This window comes from Cricetulus griseus, chromosome 10 (assembly GCF_003668045.3).
Source record: "Cricetulus griseus strain 17A/GY chromosome 10, alternate assembly CriGri-PICRH-1.0, whole genome shotgun sequence".
NCBI lineage: Eukaryota > Metazoa > Chordata > Mammalia > Rodentia > Cricetidae > Cricetulus > Cricetulus griseus.
Window position 1 is genome coordinate 27,828,554 of NC_048603.1, and position 21,236 is coordinate 27,849,789.

The 21,236-nt window shown below is 47.5% G+C and overlaps 1 long non-coding RNA gene across 2 annotated transcripts; it reads left to right on the forward strand.

Moving 5' to 3' along the window:
• The first annotated feature begins 4,778 nt into the window (after window positions 1-4,778).
• Window positions 4,779-13,378, forward strand: LOC113837483. 2 transcript variants are annotated; one of them, XR_004771321.1, is made up of 5 exons: window positions 4,779-5,030; window positions 7,881-8,052; window positions 9,783-9,985; window positions 10,349-10,607; window positions 11,225-13,378. It is a non-coding gene; the product is annotated as an uncharacterized LOC113837483 (long non-coding RNA). The 2 variants fall into 2 exon arrangements; XR_003488064.2 differs by having other exon boundaries at window positions 9,783-10,607.
• The last annotated feature ends 7,858 nt before the right edge of the window (window positions 13,379-21,236 follow it).

A 21,236-nucleotide genomic window follows, 5' to 3' on the forward strand; every position in this document is an offset into this window, starting at 1 on the left:
CAGAAACACACTTGCACTCAGAAACACACTCAGGCACAATTATTCAGACACGAACGCCCTGTGTTCGTTATTTTTCTCATCTCTGACAAAATGCCTGACAGAAACAAATTCCAGGAGTTAAAGTTTGTGTTGGCTCACGCTCTCAGAGGGACTTCGGTCCGTCACAGTGGCACAGGCATGGCAGCTGTGTAGCAGAAGAGCAGAGCTCTGCACAGGGCAGCCAGGCAGAATCAGAAGCAGAGATACCCTTCGGAGGATAATGACACTCGTCTGGTAGCTACACCCCATGTCCCAAAGGTCCCGCCACCATCCGAAACAGCACCACCAGGCAAGGACCATAATTCAAACCCATGACCCCATGGAGTGGTTTCCATTGAAACCATAGTACCCACTTCACACAGACACCACGTGTTCTCAATTCACACACACACACACACACACACACACACACACACACACACACACTCACACAGGTACTCTAACACAGTCACACTTACTGTTGCACGCACAGTCAGCTCTCTTCCACACTTATTTATCCATCTGCACACACATGCTGAAACACCCTCACTCTCAAACACACACTCACAAGCAGACCACACACCCACGCATCTGAAAGTCAATTGGGAGCCTCCTTCCTGTGTTTCCCAAACACCCATGAGTCATTTGTCTGGACCGCCTCTCCTGATGGTGAGAAACCTGAGGGCAGGGACAGTCCTGTGATTACTGAAACATGTCAACACAGCCTCGGCGTGTCAGCGTCCTGTGAATTCAGCATGAGGTGTCCCCTGTACCTCAGACCCACATCGTAGCTGCATCTATATAAAGTCTTCTCAGCCATGTGGGGTAGGAACTGGAATCCCTATTTTCCAGAAATGGAAACTAAGGCTGAGAAAGATAACGGGTGTCACACCGTAACACAGTGGGGAAAGAAAGCAAGGACTCTCCAGGTAAGCCTTCGCTACCATGAGACCCTCTGAACCCAGGCGTGCCAGGCACTGGGAGACTAATGAGTATTGGCCAAAGCCAACGCTCCCTATGGTCTCCATTTTGGAGGCAAATTGAGAGCTGAGACCCAGACATCATATGTATCCCATCTAAAACTCAAAGGAGGAAAATGGGCTAATATGATCGAACCCCATAAGTCCACAAGAAGATAAAAGGGGAGATGCCTACCTCTGGAGAAACTGGGGTGTGTGTGGTTCCCTGCTTGTTCCCTGCACACCTACTCACGTGCACACAAATCACACACACCCAACTAACACACACTCACCTCTCACAAGGATTTACACACTTAGAGTCAAGCATACAGACAAAACACCACGTGCTCATACACTCAGACTCAACTCATGCACAAGCTCTTATTTATTTTTATTGCGACTGCATTAAGGGCTCCTTCAGTACCATCTGAGCCAGGTACCAAGTGAAGATCTCTGAGTCGCTTTTACAGCATGGAGAACTTGAAGAATCCCATCTATTACATGCTCAGAAAATGAACCGAGAAAGAACACAGGCTTGATGGTGCAACTCTTGTTTGCCCTACCATTTGACTTCTCTCAGGAAGTATTCTGAAGGGTATTTTGTCCCCTGGCTGGCTAGTTCCTCATTGAGAAATTCTCTTCTATTGATGACACTTAGACATCTCAGCTCCTAAAGTGATGATGGGACCGTTTTTTTTCAATATCTACTTCCAGGTTTGTGTTTAAACTTCTTCATTCGTTTGGAAAAGCAGAAAGGATTTCCAAATACTTACCAAACATCTCTTCTGAGCCTTGAAGACTGTCCCCCAACCCTGACTGCTACTTCTCGAAGCCAAGTAGCACAAAGTTGAATGCCTGCAACTCCTCTTCCTCTTACCGACCCCTACTTACCCCCTCAGCGAGGTTTACAAGCCTCATAGAGTTCCATTAGATATGAAACAGCATAGCAAATTCATTGGGGTTAGGGAGGAATATAACGTCAACCCATGGTGATACTATATCAACTCCCAGGAGTTAATGGAGCAATCACAACACCAGAAACTTCTTTACACCACAGCCTGGGAACCAAAACAGAAGACACCATCATCCGTTATGGGAGAGGTCACTCAAGCTTACATCCTGCATCTAGTTCATCTTCCAGGCCTTCTGCCTTCTGTCCTTTCAACAATGATGGGTCAGAGCTCCTGCTCCCTGCTGGTCCCCTCTTCTCCTTCTCTGTAATTCCTGGCTCAGCACCATTGTGTTCCCATCATGCCTTGCACAAGCTGAGCTGCATCATTCCTACCTCTGCCTATGTCACCTTCTCCTTCTGCCATCTCCTACTCAGCATGAGTACCTGCCAAGCCCTAAGCTACACGGTGACCCCGAGGAGCCCCATGCTCCACGCCAACACTTAGTACCTTGAGATGGATAAACATCCATTGCCCAGTCCGCTCCCACAGTGGACTCTGTTCTGAGAAGACGTAGACACTGGCACTGGGTCCTCTCCTGTCCTCATGGTCCAGCACAGGACATGGCAAGGTGAGTGCCCAGGAAAGCATTTTCTCAAGCCGAGCTTCACAGCCTTCCTTTGTTCTCCTCGCCTAAGTGAGCATATGAATGCGCTCAGGCCCCACCCAGAGAAACGGGATCTAGAGGTAAGTTCTAAGTGACTGAATCTGTCAGTCAGACGATGAGGGAACGACAGGCAGTGGGTTGGAAAGTGTAGCATTGGGGGTCCCGAGAAGAAACGGGTAGTGGGGGTTCCAGCACGAGATAATTTGGGGGAAACAAGCGGCCTCCTTGCGACCCAGGATCCTTGAATATTCGGATGGCCCACACTATTCCTCTCGCTGGAAACTTATCAGAGAAAAACTTCCCTGGAGGTGGGACTCAATACCTGGTTCAATCAAAAGCCCAGTGACAAGCCTTTCCAAATGGTGTGCATAACTATAAAAAGTAGTGCAGGGCCGGGAGTTGGTGGTGCACGCCTTTAATCCCAGCACTTGGGAGGCAGAGGCAGGTGGATCTCTGTGAGTTCAAGGCCAGCCTGGTCTCCAGAGCGAGTGTCAGAATAGGCTCCAAAGCTACACAGAGAAACCCTGTCTCAAAAAGAAAGACAAAAAAACAAACAAACAAAAAAAAGTAGTGCAGGGCCTAAGCCAATGACCTCACCTAATTCCATAACAAGTCTGAAGAATTACCGTCATCACCAACACTATATGGATGAAGAAATTAAGCAACAGAGAAACTACATAAGTTGCCCTAACCCACGCATCTGAGAAACAAAAGAGCTGCGATGCAAAGCCCCTCTTGTCACCAAAATATTCACATGCCCACTGGAGGGAGGAGGAAATGCCATTAAACAGGAACCAGGAAACCTGCCACATGGCCTGGGCCTGATCATTGTTGTCCTGACCTCGGTTTCTTCATCATTTCCCTCTGAGCCCAAGTTTACTCATGGCTCAAGACAGTTAGCATCACTTCCTCTCCTGAGTCCCTCCCAAGCACTGCATGACCGGTCAGTACAGAGCTCATTCACCCTTCCTTTGTACCTTCTTTGGATTTCTTGCCATAATCCTATGTATCAGTCAGTCAGTGCTATGTAAGAAGCCACTCCAAAACTCATTAGTTTTAAACCACGAGCCAGCACACATTTTATTAAAGAGCCAGAGAGTAAATATTTGGAGCTGTGCCTATGAAACCCAAAGGCAACTGGAAACAATATGTAAATAAATGGGCACAGCTATATTTTAAGAAAACAGATAATTCATGCTCACGGGCCACACTTTTCCAATCGCTGCTGCAAAGTGTGAGCATTACCCACGGTCCTCAATCTATAAGCTAGCTAAACCCTCTGCAGGTCTGCCACAGAGTCTACTGGACAAGGTTGAGATGTGGCATGTTCCTGTACCCACCTGGCCAAGTACCCAGGGTTGGCTGACCTAAGATTTTATTTACATAGCTGGCAGCTATCTTCCTATCAGCTAAAGTGACAGATGATTGAATCTGGGTCTGTCATCGAGGCAGTTACCTACGTTTGTTCTAGAAACGGCAAGTTTTCTAGGTATGGTAAGAAGCAAGGACAATTGAGGCTCTAACACCAAACTCTTTCATTCTCATTTCTAGCACACTTGGCAAAAGCACAGGGTAAAACCAGTCCAAGAGTTAGAGAGACAGTTTCCATCTCTTGGTGGGAAGAGCCAGAAGTCCCACTGAAGAGTGTGGTGGGATTTGCAGTCTACAGTGCTGGCCTTTTCTCATTTCCCATCACACATGGTGGTCACCGCTATACATATGTCTTTGCTACTGGGTGTCTCCCTCCTCTTAGGCAGCAACCACCCTGAAGAAAGGCCTCTAAGTCTGATCCATCTTTGTATCTCCAGAGTTCACTTGGTACCTAGAGCACAGTCTACAGTCCATCTGTCTCCATCAGCACCACCTCTACCTTGGTCCAAAGCGTGGTCCACTCTCATCCACATCCACAACCTTCTGGCTAATCTACCTACAGCCACTCTTGTATCCAAACCCAATTATATGAACTTCTATACACTATCCTCAGTTAACCGCACCCCCCCCCAGTGGTTCCCATTTCTTTCACTACACCTTTAATCTTTAACGTGGCACCAAGGGCCTTGTCTCCTGCCTGCCTTTCCTTCCTTCTTGTACATCATCCCCTCTGTCTTCTCGCCCACCCGGAGCTTCTGCATCGCTGTCCCCTCTGTGTGCTCAGCCCCTTCCGTCTTGCTTCCATTACTGGGTTTCCAGATGACAGCTCAAGCACCCTTTCTTGAGTAAGCCTTTCCTAACTCCCAAGTTGGAGTCAGCTTTCCTTACGGCTGGCTCTCCCAAACCCTGACTCACTTCCTCTGATAAGATCTCATTTGTGGCGCTCATTACCACGAACCCGAGATTGCTCTCCGACCTCCCTCCCTCCCTCCCAGGTTCCAAACTCCACTGGACTCACCACACCGTGCCATTCATCGCCAGCACAGTGGGGACTCTTGGGCAGGCACTCCGCAAGCCTCTGGGGATCCGAATAACTGTGTGAATGGGAACTTCTATCCATCCCAGGTTTGTGGATTCTCCACAGCAGCGCTGCAGGATGGATCTCTGTACACTAGCCCCTGGAGAGGTCAATAAGGAGGACAGGCTGGGCAGGGCAGGTGTGGAAGAGCTCTGGGTGCATGGTGGGGGGAGACGGGAAGACAAGCAATAGTGTAAGGAAGGAACCTGAGGGGAAGCCTGGAGAGCCACAGACTCTCACCCTGATTCTGCCACTTCCGATCCTGGCCCAACAGTGCTGGTCAACAGTGGCAGGAAGCCAGCAGTGGGAACCAGCACAGCACAGCCAAGTCCTAGGCTACAGCTCTGGTCTGTTTCCCTGAATTTGGGGCAAATAACCTCTCATGGCTCATGTCATAATCTGTAAAACGGGGACAAAAATAGGCAATTCCCTCACAACATAAATATAAAATGCCAAAGGAAAGAGCTGATGGGGAAAAAATGCTGTAATAAGAGCCAGCAGTCACATGTGCCCGGAGAGACTGCAAAGGACAGGGCTGACAACAATCTCCCCATTTTCCGGATTAGCAAGTTAAGGTTCGGGAGTAGTCAGGAACTGGCCCCCACGGTGTGGGGGTAGCAGAATGGGGGTCTGGGATTCCGTCTGTGTCATAGTCTTTTCTTTTAGATCTATTACCACTCAAAGAGAGTTAGCCGCCCCGGGGATGGGGGTATTGTATTCGATTTCCAGTGCCTCTCCCGCAAAATCAAGATCAGACACACCTTCTTCCTTTCTTCTGTGTGCCATTCATTCTTCTGTGTGCTAGTTCCCCCAGCCAACTAGCAAAGCAGAGCCCCGCCACGCTGTCACACCGCTCACATCACCAACCACTACTGTTTCTTCTCTTCCTGGCCTTGAACAAGCAAGGTGGCCTTCCTAAGACTTGGTGTTTCCCTTTCCATAAACCGGATCGAATGGTCACACCTCCCTACCAGGGTCATCAGGAGGAACAGCTGAGGAACCCGTGATAGCACACTCTAAGTGGCCCAGCAGTGCCCACGTCAAAGGGCCTGCAGGAAAGGACAGAGCCAGGCCCCTCAGGAGCGGCTCTCCCAAAAGGCTGCCCCACCCAGAGGCCAACTTGTTTCTGTAACGATGTACTCATTCTAAAACCCAAGAGCTTCAACCAGCCCCCAGCATCAACGGGGCTTCACCCCCTCGGTTGCTTTTTCTTGAGAGAAAAGTTTTCTTTCCCTCCCCTACCACATTTATTTCCTTTGTATGCTTGCATGGAACTTCAAACAGAATGGCCGGGGCAGCCTCCTACCCCTACTCCATGCCCATCTCTTCAGCCATCCAGACTGCAAAACCACAAGTCTCCTTTGAGGCCAGATCATGTGGCATTTGAGGGCTCCTTGGCCTTGGAGTGGCAACAGGCAAGCCAGGACTCTGATTGCTTTGACGGTAATTCCTAATGCCCATGGGACATCCTGCCCTCACCACTCAGCGCTGCCTTGTGGTCAAACCCACCTACTCCTACCTCTGTGTCCCAACATTGGAAACTAGGCCGACCAGGGTCAAACCGTGGGCAAGCGGAATGCCAGCATGAGTACCTCACGGTTTCCGGCCTCCTGGGGACGTCACACTAGAGTGACTTTAGGAAGGACTCTCCTCAGGCCTTGTCCATCACTTTCACTTCAGTACAAAGTGGCCTTAATTTAGAGACAAGAATTAATTAAATTAATTAATTAAATGATGAAAAAGGCAAGACAATCCAAGACAAAATACCACCAAAGGTCGAAGAGTGTATAATCAGAGGGAGGGCCACACACTGAACAGAGGCTTTGGTCTTGGATTTGCCTTGTTCTGGGGCCAGGACAACAGTTTTCAGAAACGATTTAGTTTAGAGGATTGGCTATTTATTTTAACAAACTGTATGTAGCGCATTGTAGACTGAGTTTCTTTCCAGCCTTGTCCCACAGGCGATTAGCCCCAAATAAGAGATATATTAGTTATAAACTGTTGGGCTGTTGGCTCAGGCTTCTTATTGGATAGCTCTCTCTTAATTGGTAACCAATTTCTATTAATCTACGTATTTCCACGTGGTCTTTTCTTCATCTCCTGGCGGTCTCTCTCTGTGGCCTCTTCCCAGCATTCTCCTCGTCTCCTAGCCCCACCAATACTTCTTGCCTGGCTACTGGCCAATCAGTGTTTTATCCATCAACCAACAAGAGAAACATATGTACAGAAGGACAACCCCCATCAGTGTATCTACATGTTTGAGGGCCACCGTAACTTAGTCCTTTGCAAATTCAGTCTGCTGTTAGAGAACACCTGACAGGAAAGAAAGAAGGGCCAATTCTGCCTCATGGTCCAGGAGATGCAGTCCGTCATGTTGGGGAAGGCATGGCAGTAGAAGCTTGTGGCAGAGGCAGCAGGAGTACAAGGCAGCTGCTGACACTGGTACAGCAGTCAGGAATCAGAGTTAGGTGCAGAGGGCCTTACCCCATCTGGCTAAGCTCCATGTCTCAGACACTCTACAGCCTCCTAACAAAGCAACACACAACCTATCTATCCCAACACATGAATTTATGGGGGATGTTTCACCTTCAATCTGTAATGTTGGCCAATTTCATCATCACAGCAACCCCACCGTGTTTATTAATACCTCTCTGCCTTACAAATGAGGAGACCGAGGCACATAAAAAAAAAAAAATCCCATCATTCGCCCATAGTCATGCAGCCTCTGGTTTTGGAACTGAAATCCAAATCAGTCGGTCTGGCTTGAGAATTCATGCCATAGATCTCTATTCTGTAATAACGAGAACACAAAGTCATTTGTATGACTGGGGTCATTTTAGACTCCTAAGCGCACAAACTCCTACGAAGACTAAGTCATTTTCAACATTTAACTTAAGATTCATTTTAAGAAGCACAATCAAGCCAGGCAGTGGTGGTGGAGTGTCATGGACCTCATGGCATGGTGGAGTGTCATGGACCACATGGCATGGTGGAGTGTCATGGACCACATGGCAACCATTTCGGCTTGACAAAGCTCCAGCATTTGACTTTGCGGATCACAATTCTCCAGTATCCTTTTACTTTCATCTTTAGTGATTCTCACTATTAGTGTTAGGAATACAGCACAAGGTGGCGTCGAGGCAGATCCCATGGCAGGGGACAAACATGCCACCAGGCAGAACTTACATGGGAAGAAAGTTGTATTGGGGAAGGGAAAAGAGAAAGCAAAGGGAGAGACGGGGAGAGAGAGAAAAAGAGACAGAGAGACAGAGATCTGTCTGCCTCCTCAGAGAGATGGCAGAAAGAGGGACAGGAAGTGGGTCGAGTTTGCTTCTTAAAGGGTCCTTTGCATCTTCGCACAGAGCCAGGTTACCATGCATGCAGGGGTGGGCATTCTTTGCCAGATCTCTAAGGGGCAAGGCCAGGTGTGCCTGGATTACAACAATTATGCCTTTCCCCTTGGGAAATTTTGTAGGGTCTTTGAAGGATGAACATGTGTACAAAGGCTGCCTCTCCAAACAAAATAATTCTTTGGGGAAAAAAAAATCACCACTGTGGAACCTTGTATTGTGAAAACTCTGCCTGCTGCAATACACGCTCACACCAAGCTGCTAGAAAATTTAGATGAGTAACATTTGCTTGATAAGTAAGGTGTATTTGATGATTAATTTTAATAAATTCTTAAAGTCTTCTCAGGTTCAGAGCAGTATTTGTCTAGTTTCATCTTGGTTCACTTTTAAGTTTCGACTACTCAGATAAACTAAGCCAAGAAAGTGCAATACTCTATAATGGAATGTCTGATTCCCCAAGAAAGCCCTTTTCCCAAGGTCAGGCATTTAGACAAGCCCCCATTCCCTCAGACGCTTGAAGAAAGTTCCAGCCTGCTGTGAAGGGAAACAAATCCTTATCTCTAGTAAGAGGAACTTGTGGCCCTTCCATTAACACACAACTGTTGCCTATGGTCAAGGTCAATGCTCTGCTTCCTCAACCGCTGATCTCCAGCCACGCCCCAGCTCACTGGCCTCCTTTCTCCCACTTAATGTTATGTGCAAGTCTAGAGTATACAAGGTGTGTTCTTTTTTCAGTAAACACGCCGGAGCCATCCCAATTCAGACTGTGTCTCCTCCTTTCCTTTCCCCAACATGACACATACCCTCATTGGAACCTAAACAGCTCCCCACCCCTGCCGAAGCTGGTCTCTGGTAGCAGAGGCCTTTAATTCCAGCACTCAGGAAGCAGAGGCAGAAAGATCTTTGTGAGTTCGAGGCCAACCTGGTCTACAGAGCAGGTTCCAGGACAGCCAGGGCAACACAGAGAAAGCCAGTCTCGAAAACAAAAGGAGAACAAGGAGGAGGAGAGAGCATCGAGATGGCAGGGACCCATCATATAAAAACAATTTGTAAACTTTCGGGTGGCATTCATCAGCTTGCGCTTTTAACTTCTTCCTTAAGAACTGCTGAATTCCCCTCTGCCTGGACCAGATACTGAGCAAGGCACTTGAGACCTTCCTTGGTCAGAGCTGGCAGTTCAGACAGCAGCCCAACCCTCAACAAGTACACCCAAGTGACAGGTGGCAGGTGCAGGCCAGTTTGCTGTGGTAAAACCAAAGCTGCATCTAACTCCAGGTTCAGGAGGAGTGACATCTAAGCCTACGCATGACAAAGAAGAGTCAGACAGATGATGAGGTCAGCGAAGGGGATGGAAATGCACAAAAGGCATATGGGGTTTGTGCAAGAAATCTTGAATTATGAAAGGAAGGGCATTGTCTACATCTTTCAACCTTAACAAAAACCATACAGGTCCAAAAAAGTGGGGGGAGTGTTCCCATGGAATCTTCACCCCAGCCCCTGACATCCTTATACCCAAAGAATCTGGAATGTTCTGGTGGAAGTTCCACCCTAAACCCCTTCCTCTGTCTCTCTCTGCAAACCCTGATGTATCTCAGAAAGCCTGCTAAATAATGACCTCTGCCCCCAGAAATGCTCAAGACCACCCCCACAAGGTATTTGAAGTGTCCCCCAGGAAACAGACAATTGGTTTTCTGGTCTTTCTTTTCCATCTCCTCTCTTGGGGGGCTGGGAAATCATCCGGAGCATTTTATCCATTGAATGTGGGCTTTTTCTAATTCAGTTTGATTTGGTCTGATTTGGATTGCTGTGCTGACAGTGAGGCTTATTAGGCTGTAGAAACTTTTCAGGGGGGTGGGGGGGTCTTTAATTGAAGCCAAGTAAGCTCCATCAGCTGACATTCAGCATCCACGAGACAGGTCAACCTACTGCAACCTCTCTCACCAGACCCAGAGACACCATCCCTTTGCCTGGCCGACTCCTTGGGCTCTTACTGAGAAAATACATCATTCTTTCAGGTCCTCTTTTTGGTTCCCCCCTGGTGCATGTGTGACCAACCTATAAAGCCTCAGAGGGTACCGTGTTAAGAACCAAGCATCGCGGAACCTTGCACCAATACTTTCTGGGAAGTTCTCGTGCGTCTCCAGGAGCCTTTACACTCTCAGTTCTCAGTTCTGGTTGGTGACAAGTGGCTTTCTCCACTGCCCTAACCCCACTCGGTGCCTAGTAAGAGAAGCTGATGAAGTTAATATTTCAGCCACACTGGGGGGACAACAGGTAAGAAATCCAAGCTAAGCAAGAGCAGGCTTATCACGGCCCAACCACATGACAAAGCACACTGTAGAGTTTTACGTATCTAATCTTCACAGCAACCCTACGAAGCAAGTACTGCGATCATTGCTAGTTTGCAGTAGAGAATGCTGACATCCCAGAAAACTAAGTGACCTGCCCAGGGTCCCCAGCTAGCCTATGGCATTGCTGCTCCAGAGCTATGTCTGATGACCAGTGAGGTTCTCTTCTGAGGTTCCCTAACCCAGCCTGTGGTGATTTGGCCCCAGCCATGGTCTCCAGCAACATAGCCACCTTCCCTAGTAATCACACAAGCCTGTGAGCTTTTGCATACGTGGACACCTCCTCTGGGATACCCTCCCCTCCATTCTCTAGTTGCTGGGTCTATGCTGACCCTACATTTCTCTGGGGTGTGTGTGTGGGTGTGTGTGTGTGTGTGTGTGTGTGTGTGTGTGTGTGTGTGTGTGTGTGCACTTACATTTATGTACATGGTATGGGCTACATGTTAGGGGGTGAATTCATTCACCTGAGTTTATGAGTGCCTATACAAGCACACACAGAAGCTAGACAAGGACATTAAGTACCTGTATTGTTCTTTCTTTTAGACCCTGCGGTTATAAGCACGCATGCCCATGCCCGGCTTTCTACAAAGGTTCTGGGGATTTGAACGCTGGTCCTCACACTTGCCTACGCACAGTCCCCAGGCTGATCCTTCAAAGCAGTCCACCATGACATCATCCTGGACAGTGGACTTTCACCTCTCGTTCTGTCTTATGCGTACGTTTCATTACTGAGTGACTCATTGGTACTTACCTCACAGTGTGCTTGTCTCTCCATGGGATTAGGAGCTCCCCGAGGGCAGGGCCTGACAGTCTAGCTTTGACAGCCCAGCTGGCCCCATGCCCAGTGTCACCTACACTCAATCCCTCTCTAGCCAGAATTCCCTTCCTGTTTGCTTAGGCTGACCCCATGGGAATTAAAGTTCCATGACCGGGGGGCACAGCAAATGAGATGACCATGGTGTCACCTTCCAATAGTTTGCTTGAGCTGACTGAAGCAGGCTCTGCCTCAGGATAACATAAGCAAGTGAGATTTATGTCCGTGTAGTTCTGGAGACTGAAGTCTGAGATTGAATTGTCAGCAAGCTTAGTATGTCCCAAGGTGACTCTTCTGGGCTGCTGGATGGCTGTCTCCTTCCTATGTTTTCATATGTCCCTCCTATACAGAGTCTGGGTTCAAGTCCCCTCTTTTGATGAAGACTCCAGGCGACAGGTTAATATCCACCCCAATAACCCCTGTAAGCATTATGACCCCAATGATGTCAGTAAACGTTACATCTTTAAGGACAGGCACATTCTGAGGTCATAGGGAATCTGACTTCGATATGGAATTTGAAATATATAAATCCAGTCTATAACACATCTCAGCTTGCTTCCTTCTGTCCCCCAAGTCACTCCCATCCTGGATTGGACTCATTAAGGCACATGATTTTAAAGCTTTTTTCTGTTTTTTGAGTTGATGGAGAATTTTGAGATGCAATACCATGATTTTAGATTTTTGGTCTTGGTGTTTGTATGAAATTCTGAGGCCTTGATTCAAGTCTTTCACTGTGTTGTGGTTTCCTTTTAGGTGTATTGCACTAAGTGAACCTTGTCAAATAAATCTCCTTTTAAAAGAAAAAAAAAACAGGTTGGGAATACTCAAGATACCAAGTCAAAGTGTCCAATGACTGGTCCCTGGGTCTCCTCTTGACCCACAGATCCCTTAGCAAATTTTGTCTGGCTTTGATACTCTGACACATATTCTACCACCCAAGGCTGAGGAGGAGAGAAGGGTGTCTTCAGGAAGCCATGTCCGTCGCTGGCCAGGAAGGCCAGGCCAGTTCTTGGGTTCTACCAGCTCTTCAGCCTCTGGAGTTGCTTAGCAACCCCCATGCCAGATGTTTCTAGCCACCCACAGAGCTTCTGAAAGTTTCTCTTCACCCAAGATCAGCCTTGGCACTTCCAGGAAAGGGAGGGAAATACCAAGCAACTCATTGTGAAGGAAATCACCATTCTACAACCAGGAGCTGGGGAGTGATCCTCACAGCTTCTCCCCTCCACGGCTCACCATGTCCACAAAGTCAAGGGCTCCCTCTTCGGTGAGGGAATCAAAATCCCTCACCTATGTCCCAGAACAGGTTCAAATCCTATCCAGAAAACTTTCTAGCCATGTGACTTTGGACAGTTTCATTCACTTCTGCACACATTAGGGTTTGGGTGACAAATGACATTCCCCACCCCAGAAACATGTATTCAAACAACCGGTCCTTAGTCGGTGACTGTTTCGGAAGGTTATAGAACTCTGGGGTGGTGGAGCCTACCTGAATGAAAAGCGTCTCTGTTTATGAACCTGGCTCCTCTTCCTGGTACCCAGAGCTAGGAGCAAACACCTTGGGGCTTCACCCATCTTCACCACACTTTCCCACTATAATGAACCATCTCTTAAGTTTCTTCTTCTCAGGGAGTTGGTCATAGTGACAAGAAAAGTTTGTGACATGGTGTGCTTCAGTTTTATAACCCATAAAATAGGGACAATAACAATGCCTCCTTTATAGCGTTGTTACATAAATGAAATTAGTTTATATGTGTGAAGCATGTACAACAGTCTCTAGAATATATAATAGTGTATGTACACATTTGTTAACTTAGTCACACACATGCTCCATGCCACATCCCCTTCCTAAGAATCCACAGGGGCAAGGCCTCTTTCCTGACAAACACGGGCCTTGAAGAGCAAGGAGGCGACCCCCCCCCCCCATTGAAGGGTAGCAGCGGAGGGATCAGGCAATTGGGGCTTGGAATGTGACGTACCTGAGCCAGAACAGATGAGTGGGCGGGTGAAAGACCCGAGCTAACGTGGGGTTAGTTCGTTAAATTACAATAAAGCCTCGTGCAGTTTGCAGCAAGCTCTCGAATCCGCCTGGTGATTGGGGTGGCCTCGAACGTGGCCTGGGACCCCGGATACCTGAGTTTTCGGGGTCTAACATTGCTAGAACCAGAAGCAGGAGGTGGGCCAAAGGAGCTGAGGTTGAAAGAGGGGGGAAATCCAATCGTACAGAAATTGAAAACTCAATTGAGGGACGGCACCTTGTCCTCGCTCACTTGTTCCTGCTCTCAGCGTGCACTGAGTCAGTGCTGGGTCCCAGATGCAGCGGGTGGCGAGGGAGCTTGCACAGGTAACTAAAGGAAGGTGGAGATAATGACCCCGGACATTAGGCAGTCCCTGCTGAGCGTAGGATGTGGCTTCTTTCCGGAAGGGAGGGAGATAGTCGCATGAGCAAGGGCTGCAGCCTTGGCTGTGGGCGGTAAAGGAAGGATGTTCCGGTCTGTGGAAGTCACCAGGGCATGAACCTGTAGGGCCCTGGGAGACCCGCTGATGGCCTGCCCAGCCGTAGTAAAGGGCCCACTGGTGCCAAGGAGAAGGGATGGGAACAAGGGAGGGGGTGACCAGAGATGGCACCAGGCCAAGGACTTGTATCACCATCTAGGATGTAATGGGCTAAGCAGAGAAACTTCTAGAAGGCATAGCGTGGGGTTAGAGACGGCCTTGAGAAAGATTCCTGATGCATCTTCTCCCAGCAGAGATGAGAGACAAAAACTTCACTGGAAGAGGCTGGGGGGGGGTGGTCTTGATGAGCCATCGTGAGTGACAGTGAAAAGGACAAGCAAGCCGCGATAGGAAAGAAAGACACGATGTCCTGTGGACTGCTTGAGTTGATGGTGCCTGGGAGACAGGGATATTCGGGAAGGAGACAGGTACTCAGGAAGCCAGGAGAGACATTTGAAGGACATTGGCACTGGAATAGGAAAGAGTCTCTGGGATAAAGGTGTGGATCAAAGGAGAAGGCGAGGCATCAGACTGTTGTTGGGAACCACATCATGGATGGATGGATGGATGGATGGATGGATGGATGGATGGATGGATGGATGGGTATCAAGGATGTATGTTACCTCCTGGGTGGTTGTGATCCTCTGCCAAAGGCTCAGTGCCCAGACAGGAAGCCCCTCAACAGCTCCACTTTCTAGGGGATTTTGTTTTGTTTGTTGGGTTTGTTCATTTGTTCCTTTATTTTGTTTCCATGGTACTGGGGATTGAACCTTGAGCCTTGTGCACGCTAGGTGAGTGTTCTACCACCAAGCTCCATTCCATAGCCTCAAGTCTCTGGATTCTAGCAAGCACTTGGTCTTCAGGTCCAAAGTTAATGATGGTTTCCTGATGTTAGTCCTACCTTATGGAACTTGCACTCTTTTTTCCTCATGGGTTCTGGGGATTCAAACTCATATCCCCACACTTTCTTGTGAAGACTTTACTACCTCCCACCCCAGCCCTCAATATTGCATCTAAACTAAGTAAACAAATGACTATATGTAGCAGACAGGAGTAACCATATCGTGTACATTTAGACAAAAGTGCTTACACATGGGCTTTGAAATAGATCTTCAACTATGCCTTGTGTTTTGAAATTAATCTTCAAAACTGCTTTTGGGTGCTTTCTTTTCGTTTATTCTTCTCTCATATAATACATCCCAACTTCTGCCTCTTCTCCCTCCATCCTCTCAGCCCCTCCCCCGACTACCTCCCCTCTCCCCCAGATCCTCTGCTCCTCGGGTTCCCTTCAGAAAAGAGCAGGCCTCACAGGGACATCCACCTAACCGGCATAGCGAGTTACATTAGGACTAGGCACAAACCCTCATGTCAAGGCTGGATAAGGCAACCTAGTAGGAGGAAAAGGGTCCCAAGAACAGGAGAAAGACTCAGAGACACCCCACACACACACACTGTTAGGAGTCCCACAGAAACCCAAACTACACAACCGTAACATATGCAGCGGACTCAGCACAGACCAGTGTAGGCCCCATGGTTGTCACTTCAGTCTCTTGAGCAGCTATGAGCCATGGTTAGTTGGTTCTGCGGGCTGTGTTCTCCGCAAACGTCTACAAACATTGCCTCCATGAAAGTCTCTCCATCGTAAACATGGGAAGATGGGAAGTAAAGAGATAGCTGGGACAGATAGAGTCACAATGGAAATGGGAACAAGAGAGCCAGAGAGCCAGGAAAAGAACCAGGAGTCAAGAGAGAAATGAACTACGCATCCAGTGGATATCCCCATTGGCTACAAGGGAGGCTTTGGGTTTGCCACAAGAAGGTCAGTGATGACCTCAGTGAAAGTGGCTCCGTAATCTGAGGGAATCCGTTGGTGATGTCAAGGACAAGGGGGAGATGAGGAAGTGAGATGCTTTTCCCCCTTATCTCCACCTAAAAGTCTGATTGACATCTGGCCTCCTCCACAAGCTTGTCCCTTGGGCCTCTAGAATCCACTGGGCTGTCTACCCGCCCCAGCCTCCAGCACCAGGTCCATAACTATATATACACAATTGTAGAATTTTATGCTGGCCTGAGTCTCACCCGTCTCCTCTGCTTCCTGGAAAGAAAGCTTATCTTGCCTGATTTGGCCTGAAGCAGGCTCTGGGATCCCTCCCAGTCCATTTTTGAGGGGTGTCCCTCCAGCTGCCACTCATATATGGCCAGCCTCCATGAAAGAAGCATAGCACACCCAATGAACATTTATCTGTTTCCTTGTCTAGGAAAAATGTAGGGGCATCCCATTTTCCAGTGACTGGATAGCCACGGGCACACTTCCTTTCCTTCTCTGGGCCTAGCAAAGGCCAAGGCACCTGTTACAAGAACACCTGAGCTGTCCCTTGCATGTAGTAAGGAACCCAGCTGCTCCCGCCCAGCACTCCCCGGGTGTCACTACCTAGGGTGAGTCAGTTCAGCCTTGACCACACAGGCACACACAGCACCAGCCAGGGAGGCATCGCCCACACAGAGAAGAACTATTTATAACCAGCCACAAAAGCTGACACCACGGAGCACTTCCGGAGCTTTGCTGGCCTGGTACTCGCAAGTCGACTCAGTCTCACAACAACCTGAGAGGCTGTGCTTTTCTGATCCCAGTTTCTAAAACAGGAGCCGGGAAAAGAGTTGCCTGAAATAATTTGAAATCTTCAGATCCAAATATCTCCTCTTGGCAAAGTCAGGAGGGAATGAGGCCGGAAGGAGAAGTCAACTAACACTTTGGCTGGCTGGCTGGGGGGGCGCGGCAGGAGCATTCTCCTATGCTGTTCTCACAGCAACAGCACAACAGAGCTCTGTTTTATGGGTGATCCTCCTGAAGTCTGAAGGGCCACGGACTTCCCCAAATCAGTGACAGAGCACAGGGCTAATGATTTAAACTCAAGCATCCTGTTGACAGGGTGAGCCCTCTTTCTCTCTTCTAGTGAATCTCCTCAATTGCTCACAACTCTGAGAGGCAGGCAATGCTGCTGCCATTGTACTGATGAAAAAACTAAGCCTGGGGGTCTGTAAGTGTGAGATCTGAGGGTTAGGAGTGACAAGCAGGTCAGAATGAGGACGGGAGTCTTGTGCTGCTCCCGGACCCATTCTCGTAAAGGCCTTTACTTGCTGTGGAAGGAAAAGGGGAGGCCGACGATGCTACCACCCTCTCCATGTTCTTCCCTGCTTCACTCTGTCCTGGCTTGGTTCCCAAGCCAACCAGAGAATGACTGGGCTTCTTAGAAAATGAGTCAGTCGCAGTGCACGGAAAAGAAGCTGTTTGTCTTGTTTTCTGGACCCAAGTAGAGGTCACCCTTGCACAACCCTGCAAGTCTCCCAGGTAACCCTCTAGGTTTAGAACATCTGTGAATTTCCAGACTTCAGGACCTGTCTAATCTCCCTGGTCAACTCTCTGGGGCCATCACTCGAGGCTCAGCTTGCAAAGACCACGCATGGCTCTTCTTAGGGTCCTGGGTAGGACCCCATCTCTCAACTGTGAGGACAGTTGCCCACACCTTGGTGTCTTTGACCCTGGCACCTACAGCTCCCATCCCTAAACAAATACTACAAGTGGCTCCTTCCCAGAAAAGGAAGGGGAATGGTGACTGTTTTGCTGCAAGGAATATTTAGACAGCCGCTCCAGTGAGAAGCTAAAGACACCCAAGTACTTCCCATCAACACACATAACTGTATTGATAAGGACAGAGCACTGAGCCAGATTAATGTGGACTCAAATTCTGGTACCACTGGATGGCTATGTGACCGGCCTAGACATCAGCTGTCACATATGAAATGCGTTGGTTCCTACAGCTGTTGAACACTGACATGATGAGGTCTTTGATGACTGTGTAAACACTGAAGACCATCGTGTGAGAAGATGCCACTCTCTGTGTTCCATCCCTGAACCCCATTCCATGTTGCCTCTTCCATGTGTGAGGTCAGAAGCCTCACACACCCAGCCAGGCTCAGCATCTGCAGGACTCCTGGCCCCCACAGTCACATGAACATGGGTCTTTCTAGATTCTATCAGTGGCCATGTACTGCTTCTTGTGGAATCTTTGAGTACACTGTGGCCATGCGTCACTCTGATTGGCTTAATAAAAACACTGGATGGCCAATGAGTAGGCAGGATTTCCAGGCACAGAGGAAGCTGGAAAGAAGAAAGGCAGAGTCTCAAGGAGGCTCAGAGGAAGCATGGCACATAGAAGATGAGGTAATGAGTCATGAACCACGTGGCTGCATGTAAATTTATTAATTTAAGTTAATTTAAGTAAGGTTAAGATAGGTTAGTTTAAGTAAAAAAAAAAATTGTCAAAAACAAGCCTAAGTCATTGGCCAAGCTTTCATGATCAATAATAAGTCTCCGTGTGGTTTTTTGGGAGCTGACAGGCAGGAAAGAGAAGGACTAACAACAAATGTCACCCAACGTGAGGACACGTATTTCCACATAAGACAAAGCTTTTTAGAAAAGGTTCCAAACACACAAAAGTGGAAACAAAGGTAGCTTCCTAGTCCCACAGTCTCTCACGTGGCCCACGGTACAGAGACACATCTCTTAGCCACTGTCTGTGGGCTTGAACCACCAGCACACCAAGAGGATAAGCTGTGTGGTGGTTTAAGATTTTGCTCATGCAGACAGAAAAGGCTACAGATATGCAAAACAGGTTCAGATGTGAAGAAAAAAAAAAAAAAAACCTCTAAGCAGGTATTTAAAAAACATGCATAGGCTAAAAAAAAAGAAAAAGAAAATGGGTATAGACAATCAAAGACAAATATTTTGCAAATAATAAGATAAAGTCTTTAAAGAGAAAATAAACTAATATAAAAAGGATAAGCCACATAGAGATGAGAAAACACAGGGAGTCTGGATCCTGTATGGTGTTGTATTGACTTTAAATTTTTGATTTCCAATGAGCAAACAATAGCTGCCGAGAGATCTTGGATTATAAAAACTACAAAATTAAACCAACTTATATATTTTTTAAAATGTCATAACTTCAAAATGGAAGTCAAAAATATGTTACATTGGGGAAGAGGTTATGCTTTTGTTTCCACAGAAAATAAGAGGCTGTGGGTTCATTCGAGATTGATAGAGATCAGATTTGAAAACCTTGGCTACAGACATACATAAATAAACCTAAGGAAGAACCAAAACTACAAGGCAGAACAAGGGGACCAGACACCAGTGAAAATGGGTAACCCAGGTGATCCAACCTCCCAAAGTGCCTCTGATGCAGTTTCCTTAAAGTTCTGTATCCTGAAGAATTTAAAGACTGCTGGCTGAGAAGGTTCAGGTAGAACTTTAGATAAGCCTTACATTATCCCATCACACCAAGACTGGACAATAGCTAGCTCCCCTAGGATTTGACCATTATCTTAATTCTCTCAGGGTCCCTTAAAGACACTTGTGCCCCCAAACAACAGGAAGCAGTCTAGGGAACACAACGCCAAGTTCCCAAGATAAGGGGTGGGTGGTTTTCGGTCATTCAGTGAGTTGTGGATGTTTGTCATCATTTGGGGGGGGGCGTTGGTTACAAAGTATTATTGGTCATGGCCAGAAAAGAAAAACTGAACAAAAGAGATTAGATTCAGGAATCTCTTCCTGAAGAGAGAAAAAGGGGAATGTAGCATAGAAATTATGGGATAAAGGGTAAATTGTTGAGTCTACTTTTGAACAACCATTAGTCTCAAATATTTTATATGTGTATGAATTTTTGCATATTGATACAAATTTAAGGTTATTTCTGCTATACACTGTAGGGGACAGTAAGCCACGCCTGCTAGAAGCTGGCTACAGGTGTGCCTGGCCATGCCTGTCAGGGCGTGGTCAAGGTGAGGTCAGGATGATGAGTAATAGGTTTTTAAGAGTGGCTGCAAGGAACATGGGAGCCCTTATCTCTGGCCTGCCTGCCTTGCTGCCCCTGGCATGCTCTGGCTTGCGTTTGGCTGGTGTTTATCTGAATAAAGATATCTTAACCTTATGGACTACTGATATCCATGACCCCACGAGGCTACCGTTGTCCCATTTCAGCAGAAGTAACTTGGAGGATGCTACGCCCCCGTCCCCCATTATTGTCTATTAGGGTAGTGTAAGCCTAGTTAGGGATAACTTCCTATTGTTATGGTTGGGATTGGAAGGAGGCATTCAGGCTTGGACACCTCTTTTCAGATGACTTTAGAGTTTACCTGATGTAGACATAGTTAGGATGTATCATAACAGATTATTGTAACTTCTTATATTTCAACTTTATGATTCTTAATTTTGGATACTTTACACTGTTAAGTTTTAATCCTCTTTTAGACTAAAAGTGGAGTTGTAGGGGACAGTAAGCCACGCCTGCTAGAAGCTGGCCACAGGTGTGCCTGACCATGCCTGTCAGGGCGTGGTCAAGGTGAGATCAGGATGACAAGTAATAGGTTTTTAAAGGGCTGCAAGGCACATGGGAGCCCTTCTCTCTGGCCTGCCTGCTTTGCTGCCCCTGGTATGCTCTGGCTTGCGTTTGGCTGTTTATCTGAATAAAGATATCTTAACCTTACAGACTATGGATCGTTTTGTAATAATACACTATGTGTTTCTATTCTTGTTTAAGGTATTATGATTATGCAGCCCAATTAAAATGTAAAGTTTTATTCTTTGAAAGCTATTTAGGATAATAAATACAGGTTAAGAGTCATCTATAACAATCAAACTAACAAATCTAAACTATCAGCCAAGCTTTCATATTCAATAGCAAGTCTCAGTGTGGCTATTTGGGAGCTGGCTGGCAGGACAGAGAAAGACTCACAACAACTGCTCTCATGCTTGGAACAAATTCCCCACATTCTTTTCCCAGATAGCATACCTGTGAGGGGGGAAATGTCATCCAGCTCATGTCTCATGATCTCGGTGGGCTCTTTGGCCTGTCCTAAGTTGCTCAGCAAGGAGCTGGCAGGGTCCAGCTTTCACTCAAGTCCTAAGCCTAATCCTATCTGTGTCCCTGGCCCTGTGTGAAGTCCTTTTAGGGGCCATTGGTTTCCATAAAGAAGTCGTGGCTGGCTCCCAGGTTTTCACAGAGGTTTCTTAGGGTCTCTCAGATCATGGCAGAGGCTGAAAATGGTTATAAATTTTCAACTGCTCCCCTAATTCTTCATAACATTGAGACATAAATTTACCAGAGGCCAAGGAACACCTCTTGAGACCCCACTGAATGACAGTCACGGAGTCCCCCAGGCTCCTTAGGCCACCAGATCTGTTTTCAG